Source organism: Protopterus annectens, chromosome 5.part0 (assembly GCF_019279795.1).
Source record: "Protopterus annectens isolate FY-2018-M chromosome 5.part0, PAN1.0, whole genome shotgun sequence".
NCBI lineage: Eukaryota > Metazoa > Chordata > Ceratodontiformes > Protopteridae > Protopterus > Protopterus annectens.
The window spans coordinates 1,391,815,389-1,391,831,733 of NC_056735.1; the positions used below are offsets into that span (position 1 = coordinate 1,391,815,389).

At 39.4% G+C, this 16,345-nt stretch overlaps 1 protein-coding gene across 1 annotated transcript in view; it reads right to left on the reverse strand.

The window, feature by feature from the left end:
* PCID2 (PCI domain containing 2) overlaps positions 1–16,345 on the reverse strand; it is a 593,048-nt gene that overhangs the window by 484,899 nt on the left and 91,804 nt on the right. The window lies entirely within an intron of this gene.

Sequence of the window (16,345 nt, forward strand, 5' to 3'; positions counted from 1 at the left end):
TCAAGTTTATTCAACATATACTCCAACTTGTTGGAATGGTTACTGAAGAAAGTTGGGAGTTCAATAATTTGATTTAGATTAGCCTCCGAACATACCTTTGGAAGGAAGCAAGGGTTAGTCCGGAGCGACACTCTGTCAGGGTGAAAAATCAAATATGGGGGTTTAATAGATAATACCTGAAGTTCGGACACATTACGTGCTGATGTAATGGCCACCAAGAAGATGGTTTTCGAAGACAGTAATTTTAGTTGGCAGTAGGATGCAGGCTCAAATGGAGGAAGAATAATCCTAGACAGAACAAAAGTTAGATTTCAGGGAGTGAAAGGTTGTCTAACTGGTGGTCTAAGATGTATGGTTCCTTTTAAGAAGGCTCTACATAACCTGTGAGCCATAAGATTAGAACCTTCCGATCCGAAGTGAAAATATGAAATTGCAGCTAACTGAACACATATGGTAGCAGCCGCAGCACCTTCATTAAAAAGCTTAGTCAAGAACTCTAAAATGCTAGCAGTTGGGGTGACATACGGGTCAATATCATTTTGAGAAGCCCAGAAGGCAAACCTCTTCCATTTGCTGGTGTATAACTTTCTGGTTGAAGCTTCATGTGAGGATACAAGGATATGTTGCACCTCTGAGGAAAGATTGTGGGACCTGGCTATGTTGGAAATCGGAGCAGCCAAGCTGTCAACCTGAGGGAATGAAGTGAAGGATGAAGAGCCCCTGATGAATGTGTCAGCAGATCTGGAACTGGGTCCAGAATCCAAGGTTCCTCTAGTTGGTAGAGTCGAAGGAAGGGGAACAAAATCTGTCAAGGCCAATAAGTGGCTATCAGAATTAGAGTCCCCCCCAAGGCTTTGGCTTTCTGCAGAAATTCTGGAATCAGGGGCATGGGTGGAAATGCATATAGGAGTCCGAGGGACCAAACATGTACAACAGAATTCCTTGGGTTTTCCCCTGGTGGGGGATTCAGGGCAAAGTAGCTTCTGCATTTGGCATTCATGGAGGATGCAAACAGGTCACAGCAACGCTGGCCCCATCTGCGGAAAATCTCCATTAGTTTGTCAGCGATCACGTTGGATTTCTCCAGGATGTGCATCGCTATCAGAAAGAGCCCGGTGGACACAGCCCACTGCCAGACACTTAAGGCCTCTCGACACAGGGGGTAAGACTTTGCTCCCCCTTGCTTGTTGATATACCAGACTACTGACATGATGTTGGTCTGAATCGCAAACGTTCCTAGAGGAAGAGATTCTTGGAAGTACTGCAAAGCCAAAAGTACTGCTCTCATCTCTAGGACATTGATGTGTAATTTTGACTGTCTCTGACCAGGTGCCTTGGGCTGTTCTTCCCTGAACCCCCCCCCCCACCCTATCAGAGAAGAGTCCGTGGTCACAGTGGCTGATGGCGGGGAAGAACAAATGGGTGACCTACTGTTACATGGTGGCTGGTCAACCACCACTAAAGAGCCTTTTTGCACGAATCTGTAATGATTATCAAGAATTACATCGAAGTTGTTGGTAAGACCACTTGGTGAAGAGTAATCATTGAAGTATTCTCATAAACATGCGCCCCAGAGGAACTGCTATGAGAGTTGCTGCCACAGTACCTAGTAATTTTAAAACTTGAGAGGCTGGTACTTTTTTATGCGTCAGAATGTCTGATGCCTGTTGCCGAAGTGTGACTATTCTTTCCTGTGGCAGTTTTACCATGGCAGTGGCAGTGTCTAAATCTGCTCCAGTAAAGGAAATATGCTTTGATAGCGACAACGCAGACTTGTTGAAATTTATAGTAATTCCTAGTAATTCCTAACTAAGAACACAGATTTAGAGTGAGGTCCCTGGATTAAACTAGTTGATACCTGGTGGTGGCAGTGAGGAGCCAGTCGTCCAGGTATGAAAACACTCTAAATCCTAGATGCCTCAGGTGAGCTGTAACCACTGCCATGTATTTGGTAAACACTCTGGAGGCTGTTGTGAGACCAAAGTGCAGTGTTCGGAACTGATAATGACTCCCAGCCAGAAACACAGGTAATCTCTGGATGGCCTGGGAATTTTGACATGATCGTAAACATCCTTGATATCTATAGAGCACATCCAATCGCCCATTCCTAGAAACGGAAGAATCAGTTGAATCGTGACCATCCAGAACTTCTTCTTTACAAAGGTGTTGAGTCTGCTGAGGTCCAAGATGGGCCTCCAGTCCCCTGTTTTCTTTGGAACTAAAAAGAATCTGGAGTTGGTTCCGGATCCTATCTGGTCTGCTGGGACAGACTGGATGACTCTTTTCCAGCAACCTTTGAATCTCTATGGTTGCTTGATCCCTGACACTGGGTGGAACGTCTGGGATTTTCTTTTGTACAGAGGGAGATTCTGAGAATGGAATGATGTATCCTCTGGCAATAATGCTTTGTACCCAAGAATCTTTTGTAATTTTTAGCCAGGTGTCTGGTTACAAAGACAAGCGACCCCCGACTGCCTCCAGAGTAGGACAGTCGGGCCTCCTTTCAGGAGCACTGGTAGGGCTTGCCAAAGAACTGATCCTTGTCACCCTAGTTTTGCAGACCCCCTCTGCCACCTGGGTGGCGTCTTCCATTATTACTCCCTCTTCTGCCCCTGGAGGGGGGTTTACTACGTATCTTCTGAAAGTCTCCTTGGGACTTGCAGAACCACATTTTTCCTCCCTTTTGCCCTTTGGGGTAAGGTCTAGTAAGGGTGGAAAAACAAGACTCCTACGGCAGAGGAGTCTTTCAATCTTGTTCACACCTAATGAGGGTCCCCTTGACTTTAGGCCCGAAAAGGGACGAGCCATCAAATGGGGTATTAACAAAGGAAGACATGAAGGCTTCCGCAAAGGAGCATAAGCGCATCCAGGAATGTCTCCGAAGAGCTATTACTGAACCCGCTGCCCGACTCGTGCCATCAACTGCATAAGAAATGAGTAGCATGGACGAGTTAACTATGGAATTAAGGGTACTGAGCTGGGATGTCACCTTATCAGGAACGCCTTCTGCTGTAATACTCTGTACAGCATCTCCAAGCTCTTTAAGGAGACCTCTTTGAAGCGGAGTAAAATGTGTCAAATAGTTGAGTGATCGCATAGCAAAAGTCACTGAACTAAATATGCGTTTCCCATACCTGTCCATAATCCTGGAATCTCTATTAGGAGGATGGACAGTAGAAGAGGTTTCCGACATCACTTTTTTGGTGGAAGATGCCACCACCATGGCATCAACCGGCAATCCTTTGGTAAGAAACATTTTGTCCTGTGGCGATGTGATAAACTTGTTGGGCCTCCGAGGAACAGGTTCCACAGTATAAGGAGGCTCCCATGCCCTTCGAGCAACTAACTCCATTAGTTCATCAAAGGGTGGAGTCACCCAGGAGGTGGAGGGTTGAGACCCAAAGGCCTTCAGAAGCACTAACTCATCACCAGTAGGGCTAACGGACTGCCAGTCACCCCTCTTTCTCAGGATTTCAAGGATATCAGCAAAAGAAATATTCTCCAAGGGGGACCATGGGGACCCTTCTGACTCCTCTAAGTCAGTGTCTGATGTGACAGACTCCTTTGGGGAGTCTAAATGCCTCCTCTTGCAAAGCTTCTTCCTGGGAACCTCATCAGTGGGAGCTTCTGGTGAGGTCTCAGTAGAACATGGGTCACCCAATGGGGCTACCTGAGGCTCAGGGTCTCGACGCTTTAGAGGGACCTGTGATGCAGTGGTAGAAAGCGGCACCTTCGGGGATGAGGAAGTAGGCCCTGATGAAGTGGATGTCTTAGAAGGCATAACTCTCCTCAGGGCATTGAAGGCTCCACTGCTCTGACGCGAGGAAGTAGCTGGCTCTGAAGAAGATGGCAACCTCCCCAGCACCAAAGCAGTGGGCTCCGACACAGAGAAAGGAGCTGAGCTCATCCATGCCAAAGCTTCGAAAGGAAGAGTCGGAACTGACCCATCGGTTCGACTCTCCCCCATGGAGCCGACCAGAGTGTGTCATCTCCCAGACTCCTCGAACGGCATAGAAGTAGATGGCACTGTAACTGGACACCGGTTGAGCCGAAGCAGACAACAATTTGGCTAGTGCCGGATTCTGGAGGAGCCTCTGCACCACTTGGTCCACATCCACATTGGAGAGGCTCCTCGAAGAACTAGTCAAAGGGATCAATGAAGCCACCGACTGTAAAATAGGTGATTTCAAAGTTTCTGAGACTGGCTCCGAAAAGCAAGCTCAGTGCTCGGTTCTGAGGACTGTGGAACCAGTGACCGCACCTTCTCAGCAAATTTTGAAGCAGAAGACTTAGGCTCCGAAGACGCTTTCGAAGATGTGGATCCCTTCGAAGATTTTGAAGTCTGGTCAGCCTTGTCACGCGATTCCTGGAATTCAGGTTTTAACAAACCCCTGTTCACTAGTTTTCTCCTGTGTTCCAACAAGACCCTGCTGCTAAATGAATGACAAAAGGAGCAGCCCTCCTGAAGATGGACTGCCTCCAGACAGTACACACAACTTACATGCAGATCAGTAATTGACATTTTTTTTCTGCACTTAAGGCATTTCTTGAACCCTGACTTTTGCCTCTCTTTTTCTTTCTGATCAGCCATAATGCAAAGAAAACTCTATATATCTTTGTATATGTATATATAAACTGCCTAGACAACAAACACTACTCTAAACAAACAGAAACAATATCTAAGAAGTTAAGAATCTAGAAAACACACACTAGGAAAAAAACAGCTAAAGCTTCAAATAGTATAACAGCTATAATATAAAAGTTAACACTTTTAACAGGATAGGGTAAAACTCAAACGCGGCCAATGAAAGGCCTAACAGCAGCTGCTCTACAAAGACAAAAATGTGTCAAAAAAAGACTAAAGGCAGTGCCTAAAACAATAAGCTAAGGCTAACTAGCCAAGAAACATACTTTTTAAACACAGAATCTAAGCTAAATATCTATAATGAATTTCAAAATATGACATACTGGCCCGAGCTCCACTCTAGACCTTCGATCTGTTGCAGCGGCAAACTAGATCTGGGTTAAGGCAGAGAGCATCATGGGATAGGGACTTGTCCTCGAGCTAGTCGAAAACCTCAAGCTTGTGAAAGCGGCCAACTCAGAGCCGAGGGATCGGCTCCAAACCCATATGTAAGAATGAACTGCGAGATTGAACAACTTCACATCAGAGGTATAGCCCTAGCCAATGAGGCAGCTCCTCCATGAAGCAAATGTAATAATGGGTGCATTTATAGTGGTGTAAATGGAGGCACTGGAAAAGCAACATTCAATTAGTAGATATGAGAATAAAATGAACAAAACCTACTAAGCAGGAAAGGAAATGCTAACATCTAGCTAATTAAAGGCAGACTGTATTCTTTTAAGTGCATCTTCTACACTTTTGTAGTGCAGAAGTGCACCATCTAAAGCTGGTGGCAAATAAGGTAAGACTCTGCATCACAAGAGTAGAAAGTAGCAGACTGAAAGTATATTTATTTTATCTGTTTTGCTCAGCCAGTTCATTGGGAACGACTGTCCCCCTTCTGGAATGACTCACAGGCACTGTCTAGTTAAGTGACTTTCTTAGAATCATACAGGCAAATGGATGTTGAAGGAATAAAAACTTGCTACTTTGCATAGGAAAAGCATCTCAGAAGAACTCCAAGCCTTAATCCTGAGAATTGCCAGATGAAGTAAGTAAATTAGCATACTCACAATAAAATCAGTACTAACTGCTGCTCATGTGGTTTAGTGGTTATGTGTTTCATTTCCTGATAACAGAAAAATAAAAGTTGATGTCTTTCTTTGGCATGTCAGTTACAACAGTGGGTTAAAATGGTAAGCTCCTAACAAGCTGCTTCCTATATTTTAGGGTTCAGTTCCCTCAGCTACTGTGTTACTCCTGAGCAAGTCCCAGACAGTGCTATGGGGCATTTAGGAAGTTCGGCTAGTCTCCTCAGTGGTCTTGAAGAACTAATGCTTAGTAACTACCCATGATCAAAACACACAAATCAGCAATACCTTTAAATTATGTTTGTGTTCCGATTATGAACATTTTATGTCTTCATGCTTTACGTGATTTGCTTTCTACTGTTTTTTTTTTTTTTTTTTTGTTCTCAGTGCAGGGATGTAGACCCATGTATTCTCACTATTTTTTTATGTATAATGTACCCTTTTGTCCTAGCAAACATAACAGTTTTATTATTGTATTTTTATGAAGGCAGCAGATAACACAATAACTGTACACATTTATGAGGAAGACTTAGATTTTTACAATCTGGGATTTCCTTCATGGAAAATGAAAATAATTCTTAATAGACTAGCCACAAGCATGTACTATGTTGGGACTTTAGTGTGTGTGTGGTTTAGTTAACATTTTTAAATGTAGTACACTTCCTTCTATACATATTACTTTTCTTTGCTGCTTTCAGCGTTTGTGTTTATGGCAGCCACAGACAAGTGCATCTGGAGAGCATTATGTCCTTGCCTGTGCAATGTGTCACTCCTAATAGTAACGCATCATCATAGAAGGTTCATAGGAGATTACTAGGCTGTTGGCCGTGAAGGCCTTATAAGCCTAGCCAGGAGTTTAACCCATGTTTAGACAAGTCAGCACCCAAAGCCCCTGTCCAGCAGGGACACAGGTGGAATCCCAGGGGGTGTATTTTCTGTTTCCCATTCAGTTATCCAGGTTCCGCTTAAAAAGGGATAATGAGGTACTCTGCTGGACGTGGAGAGGTAATCTATTCAGGGGAGTCTCTGGGGCACAAATCTGTCCTGCCAACCAGTCCTATTGACATCACAGACCAGGTTGAGGTCACGTGTATGGGTTGCTCGAGTGGAGCTTGACTTACAGATATGCAGTAGTCCCATCAAGGTGAGGTCTGAGACTACTTTATATGCCAAACAGAGGTCACCCATGAGGAGTCTGTATGAAACTGAGCAGAGGGATATAGGGCTAAGGGATAGGGCTTTTAGCCTATCTGTGTAAGAGATCTTTATCTCTAATTTCATAATTGGTTAACTAACTACATTCATAATGTAAACATGTACAATCTTTGATACCTACTGTGAAAGGAGTGCTTGCTAATACTTGGCTTGAGTATATTGCTGTTGGTACCTGTTGCTACCTTATGCTCTGTGCTATACTGCTGTATCTGTGCAGCTGTCATTTGTTATGGCAGTGATATATATGTAAGATGTTCGATCATTTTACATCTGACCTAGGTTTATATGCTAGTGTTCCAGCTGTGTACATCTTATAGATGTGTTCTGCTGCCTGCTTTGTTATACCAGCTGGCCGTTTGTCCCTTCTCAAGTCCACTGAACTCTGGCCATGCATCCATCGGTGAACCATTGGTGGGCTACCAAGTTTATTGTCTGGTGCTTGGACAACTGTATAACGCACCTGGTACATCTCGGTACATTTGTACTGTAAGCTTGCATGTGGATGTTTGGTTGGGGGGGGGGGGGCAACAATGCCTGCATTTAATCTTTACTGGTTACAACAATGCCTGCACTTAATCTTTACTGGTTTGTTTCTTGGACAATTTTGTACCGAATATGGTACATCTCGGTACACATACCTCTTGTATGTCTGGGTTTACTTATGAGAATACATGCATGTTTGTAGTATATACTGCAGACTTTTGAGCATGACAAATTAGGGGAAATAAGTCATAAATACAAATGTACAGATGAGAGGCTGTGGCCTAGGGAAGAGAGTGAGTAAAAAACTGGAAGAGACTGTAGAACATCTTTTGTTTGTGGGTTCATGTATCAAAAGTCTGTTTGTCAGTTATGTGGAATTCAGCTGTGAGGAAGGGCTCAGTAATATAAATGCGTTATAGTATACTGACTTACTCTGGGTTTTCCTAACAGATGGTAATGACTCAGTCTTACATTACACCTGCACCAAGAACGTAAATAATTGTTGACATAACCTGCTGAGTAGACATGTTAACACCTGTGTGTGAGCATGCAGAACATTGCAGCAATGAAATGCAACTCAATTATCACATAATTCATTTACAATATGTGTAGTTACAGTAGAGGGTTGGGAGGGTGGCCTAATGGTTAAGGTGTTTGCCTTACAAACACAAGGTGCAGGGTTTAAGTCTCACAAGGGATAACTGGCTAGGCTTAAAATAGCTCGCAAGGGCAGTTAGCTTAGTACTAATCTATGAACCTATGAACACGGAGTCATTATAACTTGCCAGGTAAAATTCTTAGCAGCTCCCATTATTATTCACATTACTAAGAGTTGTTATCACATTGATGAATGCACTTGCCAGATTTTGGTTTCTGTCAATGTGGTGGAGTCATGATGAAGCCCCCCCCACACTTTCTTTCTATCATTTTTATCATTGGTTCTGTTGTAAGATACATATGAAGGTAGCCATTGTGGCTATATGGTTCATATTTTTGTGAAATACTGCAACTGAATATCGTATCACATAATAGTTTACTGTATCACACACTCCATATACAGTGTTCTGCATTGTTGCTTTTCAACTGATTCTGTGCAGGTAAATAATATCAGATTGTTCTATATGGCTGTGTTTTTCAGCTGTGATTTCAAGTACTCATATGTACAGAACTAATTTTCATATCTTGTATAAGTCTGTTAGGGAACTTCTCAAAATGCTGAGTAAAACCTAATTTTAAAAGGGTAATATAGCTATCTGTATGCTGTACATATGTACAGCTATCACAGTTTGTTTAGGACTTAGGTTATGAAATTTATGATCTTTTTCTATATTTTGGAAAATAACTTTGCTAAGAACATGTCAACATGCTAAGTAATACCTCATCTTGAAAAAGTAGTCGTACTTACAAGATGGTAAAATAACTGTATCAGTATGCTCTGCAAATGTACAGATATCACAGTTTGTTTAGGACTTAGGCTATAAAAATTATGATATTTTTCATATTTTGGTAAATAACTTTGTTAGGGAATATGTTTGCATGCTAAGTAAGACCTCAATTTGAAGACAATTGTAGTCTTTACAACATGGTAAAAAAAGTGTGTCTGTATGCTGTACACATGTACAGATATCACAGTCTGTTTAGGGCTTACATTATGGAAAATGTGATTTTTTTTCATATTTTGGTAAATAACTTTGTGAAGGAGCATGTCAACGTGCTACGTAATACCTCATTTTGAAGACAGTATTACTACTTACAACAGGGTAAAAGAACTGTGCGCATGGGCAGTACACATGTACAGCTATCACAGTTTGTTTAGGGCATAGGTAATGGAAATTATGATTTTTTTTCATATTTTGGAAAATAATTTTGCGAGCGTGTCAATGTGCCAAGTAATACATCATTTTAAAGACAATATTAATAGCTACAACATGGTAAAAAACTGTGCCTGCATGCTGTACACAAGCATGGATGTCACAGTTTGTTTAGGACTTAGGTTATGGAATTATGACTTTTTTCATATTTTGGTAAATAACTTTGCGAGGGAGCATGTCGATGTGCTAAGTAATACCTCATTTTGAAGACAGTATTACTCCTTACAACATGGTACAAGAATTGCATCTGTATGCTGTACACATGTACAAATATCACAGGATTATGAAAATTATACATTTGTCATATTTCTCCTTATTATGACCACATCTTTGCAAGGGAGCGTGGTGACGACACATGATGCATCATTTTGAAGCTGACATTGAGCCACACAACATGTACATTGATATGTAGTCTCGGTTTGTTATAGGTGACGACATATTATGCTTTATTTATCAATTATGAGAAATATCATATTAATAATATTTCTGTGAATATCTCAGTAAATGAGCATCACACAGTAATGGTTAAGGTATCATTTTAAAAATGACATTCACACAAACCAATTAATTACAAACTGTATGGGTCTACATGGTACATTCACCAAGACATTGTGATTTGTTTTACCGAAAAGGTAAAACATATGCATATCAGCATTTCTTGGCAAATATTTAATAATGACTTGGAGACACACTATCAACATGTACACTGTTGGAAAGGTCAGCATCTGCTGAACAACTTTCACATTTACATTTTTAGTCTAGCTCTTATGGTTAAAGAGTTATGAACATTTGTTTTCTGTATGGTATTACAAATGGATTATTTGAAAATGAGCTCAGGCTGCACTGTTGTTCCTATGGTGGAAGTAAGCAGGCAGCATTTTCTCAGCTGTTCCGGAATGAATGAGTTAAAGGCTAACCAGGTTACTTTTTGTTTCCTGTCAGATATTATGGAAGCTGTTCTTAAAAAAGAACATCTAACTAAGGACCTCAAAGATGGTTGCACATTGATTAACAGTTTTATTTCAGCTCTCCCAATGTGAAAACAGAAACTCAGAAGAGAGAGCCAGTAAACTTGTATTTTTTTGATAAATTTCAGTAATTATCTAATAAGTGCATGGTCTGGATGCCAGCAACAAAAGAAATTCAGAGAATCTAAAAGAAAACCAATCACAAAAGGTGAGGAAAAGCATGGACTGGGAAGAATCCTGCAGCTGCTCAGCAAAAAGCAGTGCAAGCTCCAGTTCTAGTGCAAGACATGACTTCCAGTAATCTAGAGGGAAAAATAAGTCAAATGTACTGAGAGCTGATTAAAATAAATGAAAAGCTGATGGGAGTATATCAACTCAAATAAAAGGCTGGATAAAATGGAAACAGTTTTAAACAGATATTCAGATGAGGTGATAAAACTGCAAAGATCAGAGATCAAAATGAAGAAACGCCTGGACTGCTCAAGAAGAGATGTTTCAAAAATTAATAGAATTAAGAGGACAGACCACATAGGGAAAACCTAAGATTTTCTGCTGTACCAGAGAAGCTGGAAGGAACAGACTGTATTAATTTTAATGAAAGCACAAATAAGCAACTGGACTGGTATTCCACACCAAGGGCTGTTAATTGAATGGGTACAATGTGTGTATGCTCCACACCTGGCCAAGAAAAAGCAACTTAGACCTTTAACACAGATGCAATCCTACCAGCAGAAGAAGTTGATTCTGACAAAACTGTGGCAGAAGGACAAAGTACTACAAGTGGGAGATAGTACATTGTTTATGGAAAATGATTACTCACTGTACACCAGGCAGAAGAGAAGTAAATTTACTCCACTGGTCAGGGAATGTCAAGAAGCAGGCATGAGATTCAAATTGCTGCACGCAGCTGTCTTCAGAATACTCTTTCCTGGAGGGACAAAATCATTACTTGATGCAGAACATGCTAAGGAGGAAATACAAAAGTTTGCCCAGCAAAAAGTAAGCTGTGAAACAGGAGATTCTGCTTCTTGTTCTTCTGTTAATAAAGACCACAGAGAGACTTGTGCCAGTGAAACCTTTTCTAATGTTTTAAAAGAAAATGCTTGAGAGACCGAAAAAAGCTCAATAGTTGACTAGAAGAACAAAGAGTGCATTGGAAATTAACAAGAGATTGCGTTTGGGAGATGGAGATAAACAGGAATAAAACCAGTAACTCAGAAACTGACAAACAAATGTGGGATTACAAAGCATTAATGATATTTGTGAGACATGGCAGAACAGGAAAACCTGGAAATATTGGACTCTGACACTGTTAAACTTGTAGAGGACTCTAAAGCACATGCCCTGCTTCATGTCATTAATGTTTGGAAGAACACTTTGGACAGGGGAAGGGGAGGGAGAGAGTTAACGAAATAAAACAAAATTTTATTCTTAACAGTAGTATTTTTATAGTTCATGATATATGTATGCTATAAAGTAAAGTTTTCTCAGTTATTTTCAAGTGTAATGGGGATACTAAAGTAAACAGGTGCCTTTTTCCTTCTCTCTTTCTCCTTGTTCAGCATTAACAAATGTAGGCAATGCAATGTATATAAAAAAAAAAGAAGAAGACAAATCTGGTCAAAAGAGCATGATACAAGAAAAAATATGTGCTTTTTCTCCTTCTTGCATCGGGGAATGACTAGATTAAGGCCCTTGGCTTGATCTAGTAACGAGTTTTAAGAAAAAGCATATAAATAAAAACACTGAATATAATAAAGCTTTCCTCTAACAAATAAATGCTTGTAGAAGCAACTCTGTATCTGGTTCTTATGTCTCCACGCAGACAATCTGATAAAGAGCATTAAAAACAGAACACTTCTGTCTTTCAATGGCTAGGAGATAATGTTTTCTAAAAGCATCCAAGTATTTTCCCAATCTGGGAGAGCAATAAACATAAGACAAAACCAGACAGCCCCTTAGTAGAAGCAAAGGCTGTGCCATGTATTTTTAGCATGGATAAACTTCTTTTTAGATTAACCCAAGTTTGTGAGTGTGGCTGTCAGTTTGGGACAATTGTCCTACTTATTGAGTAAAACTTCAATATTTGAAGATGTATATAGTTTTGTGTGTTAGTATCAAGTTAATGGATTTTAGGTGTGTATTGATGGTGTATTTTTTGTTTCAGGGCTTTTAATAAAAAAAAAAAGTTTTGTAACATATGACATATGGATGTAACACAAAAGCTAAAAGGGAGGAATAACAACTTTTTAATACAATGATGCTTTCGATATTATCTTTAAATGTAAACAGTCTCAGAGATGTATACAAAAAAGAAAGAGTAGTGAACTATATTAAAAATATATTAAAAATGAAGAGTGCAAATAACTATGCTACAGGAAATGTATTTACAAAGAACTGAACATATGAATTTGATAAAGAAATGTTCTCAGGATAGTTATTCAGCAGAAAATCTGGTATTAAGGAAGAGGAGCACCAATAGTGATAGAAGGATAAAAAGATAATAATGGTATATGTGTACTACTAAGGGGCTACTGGCAAGGGAGGAGGATTATACTGGCATCTATTTATATTCCACCTAAAACTACTATAATGGAGCTTAAAAAATTCTGGGAGAAATAATCAGCTTTCTGCAGGGAAAATTACTTATAGATGGGGACTGGAATTTGATTTGCAGCAGTAAAGATTGTTTCCGGGGGACCCTGAAGGGAAGTTATAACAAAGGAGGATAAATTTTTGCAGAAATTTATGAAAATATTTGCCATGAACTTACACACTCCCCAAGATACAAAAACATACTGGGCTAGCTAGATAGAACATACATTTTACAGGAACGTGTGCATTTAATTGAAAGTTTTGATACTCATCCAATAACTATTTCAGATCACGTACCAATAACAGCTAAAATAAAAATACATGGTAATGACGTAGAAATGATACACTGGTGCTTTCCCACCCATCTGTTGAAGAGAGAGGAATTTAAGGAATGGGTAGTAGAAATTATTCAGGAGTTATTAGAGAAGATAGACATTTCTTCTGAAAATATAGCTAGGGAGTGGGATAAAATTAAAGTGGAGTTTACAAACAGGGCAGAAATAAAAGAAAGGGCAATATGGTTAAGAAGCAGGAAGAATTATTTAGAGTGACTGATAAATGTTAAAGTATTGCAAAACAGGGGGCAATCTCAAGGTACAAGAGGAGCAGCAATTGCAAAATGCTAAAAACAGAAAGCCAAAATTGCCTTGGAATGCATACAAGTTTAGAAAAATTGCTGTTAATTATTTTTTTGATAACTCCAGAGCTCAAAAACTTTTAGCACAACGACTCAGACAACAGACTGTAGAAAGAGTCGTTAGAAAGCCATAGCCAAGGGAGATAATAGGAGATCCTTAGAGGTACTAGAAATATTTCAAAAATTTTATGAAAGTCTGTATAAAACAAAGAAATATCAAAATCAAGAAAAGGGTAGAAATGGAAATGTTTATGGAATAATTACATATGCCAAGATTAGAGGTAGATGAGGCTCAATTACTAACAGGATATGAGGAGACGAGATAAAAATGGTGATGTATAATCAATTCTCAGAAAAGTCCTCAGGAATAGGTGATATTCCTTTGGGAAAATGTAGAACCAAAAGACAAAAGCAAACCACAAAAAAGTAAAACGTCTGGTAGATCAGGTTCCAACAAGCACAAAATCCAAAGCACGTTGATGTAAACAAAAGCTTTTAATGTAGAAAAAATATAAAATATGTAAGCACTTTCTTTTAAAACAGTGTAAACTTCTTCAGACAAAGCTGTGAGACAAGGCAAACATTTAAATAATACACAGATGCATCTAATTGGGCACAGGGAAACAACTAGCACAAATCTGACATGAAAATTAACCCTTTAGTCTCACAATTCATACTGCTGCATGTGTGTTAAAATACACTGTTTAAAAAATGTGCCCACTTAGATGCATCTGTGTATTATTTAAATGTTTGCCTGGTCTTACAGCTTTGTCTGAAGAAGTTTACACTGTTTTAAACGAAAGCGCTTGCATCTTTTATATTTTTTCTACATTAAAACTTTTGTTCTATGTTATCGTGCTTTGGATTTTGTGTTTGCTGGAACCTGATCTGCCAGACTTTTTACATTTTTATATTCCTGTGGAAGTTTGGAAGCTAGGAGGGAAAAAAATCTGATAAACAGCTGAAAGGTTTTAACAGCATTTTAAGAGGAGGAAAAGCACTAACATCCTGGAAGAAAGCAGTGGTAGCTGTAATACCTAAACAGGGTAAAGATCCATCACATCCAGCTTCAAACAGGCCAATTTCAAACCTAAACCATAATTATAAACTGATTATGTCTATAATGGCTAAAAGAATGGCAAAGGTGATGCCAAAATTGATACCGATGGATCAATGTTGTTTTATGGATGGGAAGCAAACATTTGACAACATTAACAGAACACTGATGATCCAGAGGGAAGCAGAATGTAAGGAACTACCACTGTTCTTCGCAGGTCTTGGTGCAAAGAAAGCATTTGACAGAATAAGCTGGGAGCTTATGAGCAGGGCAATGGAAGCATTTGCATTCTCTGTTAAAATAAGATTAATTAGGAGGATACACGTGGGATCGGAGGCAAAAATTAAAGTGCTTGGGTTCCTCTCTGATAATTTGTTTGAGCAATAGAACCAGGCAGGGATGTCCTACTGAGCCTTTGTTATTCACATTATATTTAGAACCACTGGCAAAGAAAATAAGGGACTCAGAAATTGAAGGATATAATAGGTATGGTAGTCAAGAAAAACTGGCTCTGTTTGCAGACGGTATTTTATACCTGATAAACCCAGAAAAGGACATTTCAGTGCTGTGGAAGATTTTGAGACAGTTTCATATCTTTTTGGAATACAAAATTAATGAAGTATAAACAAAGGCAATAGCTGTACGTTATGCACCTAAACACGAACTGGTTCAGAAATATCCATACTTATGGGGACATGATAAAATGAAGCACTTATGAGCATGGAATAAAAAGGATTCTGGTGTGGCAGCTGGGGATATGTGGGAAGAGACTAAACAAAAGATAATACAAAAACTGAGAAACTGGAAACTCTGTTATATGGATATGGATAGCAAGATACAAGAAGTTAAAATGTTTTGAGTCCTTTTAGTTTTATACATAGGCAAGGCACATTTTTATCAACCAGAGGAGAAATTGTGGATAGCAAGTAATAAAGAGCTGAAGGATTTTGTCTGGGAGGGAAAGACTGCAAGAGTCAAATGGAATAAGCAGATTCTTCCAAAATAACAAGGCAGTTTGGGATTACCCGATTTGAAGGGGTATTTCAAAGCTATACAGTTAAGGCTCCTATACACAGCACAAATAGAAACCTATAATTCAGAGTGGAAAGGGATGATGATGAAATGGCAGGAAGCTCAAGAAGCACAGACTGGGATTTTGGATGCAGATCCTTAAGAAAAATAACAATAACCATACAGAATATAGTCATAAAGTAGCAGAAAGTATTCTAAGAACTAAGACAACTTGGAAATGGAGAAAGGAGATTCTGTTGATACAGATGACTGCAATTAGGGATACAGACAACAGGCAAGAGGGGGCTAGAATTTATTACAAAAAAACTGTCAAAAGAACCAAGGTATTGGGAGTAAATAGAGAGGGAAAGGTAATAAAATGGGAAGAGTCCCTAGAAATTATTCGAACTGCAAGTTAGAGACTGCCTTTCCTATCAAGGACTGTTATCAGAGTACAGGCAAAGAGAAATAACTTGGGGGTCCTAATTGAAAGACCAGGACTGTTACAGTATTTAGTAGAATCTAGAACAGAAGCTGCTGTTTAAAAAAGGAATAATTAGTACAGCATATAAAATATTGCATGATAACTATAAGAATTAATCAGAGAAGGTTAGAAAGGATTGGGAAGAGAGACTGGATAAGCAATTTACAAAGAAACAATGGGGGTATATATGCATGTCTCCCAAATATGCAACAAAGTCTAGAATATTTAGGATCTTTGCTTGGAAGTGTTTACATGGATATTTTTATACCCCAAATAGACTCCAAAGAATTTTTCCTCAAGTAGAGAGCA